Below are 4,638 nucleotides of genomic sequence, written 5' to 3' on the forward strand. Positions count from 1 at the left end.
CTGGAACGAATGCTCTTACCCCTCCAGGTCCCAGCATGAGCCCAAAGTGCCAAAAAACACACCTTTTCCCAGAGAGGGGTGGTGGTTCCAGACTGGAGGGTGCTGAGCAGGCCCTTCAATGCACATTGTGGCTTTCTCAACATACTTCCAACCCTGTGGCAGTTGTGGAGGGTTGCCAAGGGATGGGGGTGGGCACCATTCTGCTCCCTGCTGTGGGGCTGCAGTGATGCTTGGAGCCCACCTTGGATGCTTTCCCCTGACCATTATCCTTTTGGAAACACCCCCACCCCCGTTATTGTTGCTCTAGCCCCCCTGAAAGTTGCTGTCTGATTGATGTGAGTCTCTGGATGCTGTCCCTTGGAGCAGAGTGGTTGAGATGTTCCTGGCTATGAGGAGCAGCCTGGCAGTGGCGTAGCGTGGGATGTCAGCACCCGGGGCAAGTAATTTGCGCCCCCTAACCCGTGGATTTGCGCCCCCTAACCCTAACCCCCAGATGTTGCGCCCAGTGCGGCCGGCCCCGCCCTGCACCCCCCACGCTATGCCACTGCAGCCTGGCAGGGTGTGCTGGTCCATCACAGCAAAAGCAGCCAACTGCGGGGGGGGGGGGGACGACTTAAAGTAGTACCAGCTTATTTTGCAGATGCCAGAGGAAGGGCCCCCATTGGCAGCCTTGTGTGTGACGGGAGGGGCCTTTGTCCATGGAGTCCTGCCACTCCAGCAGGCACAAGGGAATAAGCAAGCACATCTGGAGTTCGGACCTAGCCTGTTTCGGTGGCTCATGTTGCAGCCTCCCTGCCTGCCTGCCTCCCTTTCCGCTACAGTGGAAATGGACTTGCTCAGATTCCCTGCTGGTTCCTAGAGGAAGCACTGACTCCTCCCAGCGGGTAGGGTGGGGGGGAGGGGCTCTTGTGACTGCTGCTCCCCACCAAAGCACGCTTCCAGATTGTGAAGGAAGAGGGACAGGATCCACACAGGCCCCAGGTTCTTCTGTGGCGTGAGTGACATAGCCGAGCAGGAGCGCTAGGCTGCCCCCTTGGTCCCTAGCCTTGGAAGGTGCCATTGGCGGGGGGAGTGGGGGACGGCAGACTCAACAGCATAAAAAGCGGGACAGGCCCTGGGAGGCGCCTCTGTGGCTTGCTTGTTGAGCAGAAACTCCCTCTGATGAAAAACGACATGTGTAGCTCACTCCCATCCTTCCATTGCCAACAATCATACGAAGTGGCTTCTCGAGGTTTTCCCGGAGTGTTCCAGGCCAAAATTCAGGCCAGCTTTCTCCCCAGATGGTGGGCAGGTGGGAAGGCCGTCCCTAGAGGCCACTGGCTGCTTTCAGTGGTCTATACATTTGCTTCTGGCCACCTGTCTTGCCCGATGTCCCCAGCGCTTTTCATCTTCCCTACTTCGAGGACCAGAAAGGATGAAAAGAAAGCTCCATACATTTCAAAGCTCCCTTTTCCTGGCTCTGCTTGCTGAGTAAGACAGGAATGGGGTGGGGAGTCCAGGATCTACCACTGCCACCCCCACCCCATATGATACCAGCTGATTGAAATCCCACCTTCCTGAATTACACGGCTGTCTTAAAACATGCTTTTGACTTAACGGATGTGGGGGCATGATCCCCCTCGCCCTCCCCTCCACCTCGAAAGCACTTGGCAAAATTTTCCTTTGCCTTGCAAAAATGATAAGCTTTCTTAATGATTGCTAAGTTGCCACAACCACGCGTGCCCCCCACAAAATTTAGAGCTGTTCTCTTCCTCTCCCCCCCTCCCCCGCCAAGAAATCCAGCATTATGTTTTGGGCAACATCTTCACCTACTAGGCTCTTCCGTATTTCACAACCGCCTCCCTTCAAATGCCTTTAGTCCTTGATTTTTTTTGGGGGGGGGACGAGCTGCTTTTATTTTGTATTCGCCTGATGGAGGCAGAGACGCAGCCATTGCTGGTGGCTCCCTGGCGCTACTGGCTGGAGTGACCATACCCCCCACCGCTCACTTCTGCCCTACAAGAGGGAGGCAGTGCCGCGTGGGGGTGCTGCAATAGTGATCCCCACCCATTATCAGGGCTTATAATGCACCCTGGGGGAACCGGTCCTGTGCGTGCTTCGTTTGTGGGGGGTCCCACCCGTGGCAGACCTCCTATGAGCCTTCCAGCTCCCTCCATCATTTCCTGACTTATGAATGGCAAAAAGGCCCCGCCCAGCTTCCACGTTCCCCACCGCCACGACCAGCGAAATCCACATCATGAGCTGCGTGAAAGATGGCAAGATGCGCTCTTGCCCCTCCCGTTGCTAGAAAATGACTCGGGTGCGCCCAAGATGCACCCCACTCGCCTCCCCCACTCGCCCTTGTAGACTCACCCCCCACCCCGGTGTAAGAATGGAAGTGGATCGTGCGTGATATTTAAGAAGAGGAAAGTGAAAAGGGATCTGTATAGATTTCATTTTCCTTTTGTTCCATGTTACCACCACCCCCTACTCCCTGATGGATTTTTTTGCAATTAAATTAAAAATAAAAATAAAAAAACCAAGTCCTCTTTGTTGCTCCGGTGTGTGTGTGTGTGTGTGTGTGGTGCTCTGCAGAAGCCCCCTTCCGATGTTGGGGCAGCTCCGAGAGTCGTGGGGTTGGGGGGGGGGGTTTAGGGACATTGGCAAAAGGTGGCCAGTACCAATATAAAGGTGTTCGTGGCGCAAAACGAGCGCAAAACTTTGGCATCCTTTTGGAGGAGACCCAAGATTTCGTTAATTGCCCTCCGCAATGTCCTATTTACGGGGTATTTTTATCCGCGATTTCCCAAAGATTTCCTTAAAAAGATGCTCAACAACTTTGGCGCCGCCCCCCCCCCCCATAGCTGTCAACTTTTCCCTTTTCTTACGAGGAATCCTATTCGGAATAAGGGAATTTCCCTTAAAAAAAGGAAAAGGTTTACAGCTATGTCCCCAACACACACATAAAATCCTGGCTACGCCCATGGCTGCCACCTTAATAATAATAATAATAATAATAATAATAATAATAGCCATTCTGGGCGGCTTAAATGCTTAACCACTGAAAAACAAAAACAACCCGCTATCTACACAAGCAAGCCCTCGGCGCGCAAGAGCAGCGACTCATTTCTTGCCCAGCCGCAAATCCGCGCAAATCTTGCAGTGATTCCTGCGGCGCTATGGCCGGACCACCTTCTCGCCCTTGAATGAGATGGGCATTCAAAGCCGTGTCTCGAAAGGATGCGCCTCTCTTCCCCTTTCGTAGCTCTTTGGTGAACGGCTGGGGGGCGGGGCCGGGGCGGAACCTTTCGTTTACGTGGTGACGCCAGACGCAAGCTGGGCGGAAATGCCTGCCCAGGTACGACGGGGTGGAAGCGGCGCACCTTCTTAAAGGGGCAGCTCGCGAAGGGACGAGGTTGCCTTTCGTGTGCTGAGCAGGCGACCTCGCGAGGGTGGGGAGGATCGGTGGGTTGGAAAACACATACACACGCCGGGGGTCCCTGCGGAGGTCGGGGAAGCTGGGTACCCTTTGCCCCGGGCCTGGCAGGGCTAAGGGGGCCAAGCCAGGGTCCAGGGATCGGGTCCTTTTTTGCATGCGGGGTTTGAGTCTTGGGAGGTTTGTGCTGCGGGGCTGGGAACGGCCGCCTCCCCTTAGAGGGCTCCTTTCTGCCTAGCCGAGATTGATGTTGAGGGGTGGGGTGAGATGGGGCAGGAAGCCCACCTGCCATCATCCTCTGTCTCTTAGATTCGGAATGAAACTTCTCAACAGCAGTAGTTCTAAATTACTTTCTTTTGATCCCAAGTGCTCAGAAAAATCCGTCCAAATCTTCAGTCGTTTGAAAACTTTTGTTGCTGATGTTGTTTAGTCGTGTCCGACTCTTCATGACCCCATGGACCAGAGCACGCCAGGCACTCCTGTCTTCCACTGCCTCCCGCAGTTCGGTCAAACTCATGTTCGCAGCTTCGAGAACACTGTCCAACCATCTCGTCCTCTGTCGTCTCCTACTCCTTGTGCCCTCCATCTTTCCCAACATCAGGGTCTTTTCCAGGGAGTCTTCTCTTCTCATGAGGTGGCCAAAGTCTTGGAGCCTCAGCTTCAGGATCTGTCCTTCCAGTGAGCACTCAGGGCTGATTTCCTTCAGAATGGATAGGTTTGATCTTCTTGCAGTCCACGGGACTCTCAAGTCTCCTGCAGCACCATAATTCAAAAGCATCAATTCTTTGGTGATCAGCCTTCTTTATGGTTCAGCTCTCACTTCCATACCTCACTACTGGGAAAACCATAGCTTTAACTATACGGACCTTTGTTGGCAAGGTGGTGTCTCTGCTTTTTAAGATGCTGTCTAGGTTTGTCATTGCTTTTCTCCCAAGAAGCAGGCCGTCTTTTAATTTCGTAGCTGCTGTCAGTGATCATGGAGCCCAAGAAAGTAAAATCTCTCACTGCCTCCATATCTTCCCCTTCTATTTGCCAGGAGGTGATTGGACCAGTGGCCATGATCTTCGTTTTTTTGATGTTGAGGTTACATCATGTAATCATGATGTAAGAGGGCACCTTTCTGCCTAGCCAGGATTGGTGTTGAGGGGTGGGGTGAGATGGGGCAGGAAGCCCAGCCTGCCATCATCCTCTATCTCACAGATTCGGAATGAAACGTCTCAACA

The 4,638-nt window shown here is 53.6% G+C and overlaps 1 protein-coding gene across 2 annotated transcripts in view; it reads left to right on the top strand.

Annotated features, from left to right (window-relative positions):
* The first annotated feature begins 3,293 nt into the window (after positions 1-3,293).
* Positions 3,294-4,638, top strand: part of CPLANE2 (ciliogenesis and planar polarity effector complex subunit 2) — a 7,381-nt gene continuing 6,036 nt past the window's right edge. The window contains exon 1 of one of the 2 annotated variants that reach the window (XM_083750342.1): positions 3,294-3,337. The gene's annotated coding sequence lies outside the window, so the exon portion shown is untranslated. Of the gene's footprint in view, positions 3,338-3,367; positions 3,449-4,638 lie in introns of those variants that run through there. The other variant, XM_083750341.1, reaches the window with a different exon arrangement.

The sequence above is a fragment of the Podarcis gaigeae genome (genome assembly GCF_964106915.1).
Source record: "Podarcis gaigeae genome assembly, chromosome: 8".
NCBI lineage: Eukaryota > Metazoa > Chordata > Lepidosauria > Squamata > Lacertidae > Podarcis > Podarcis gaigeae.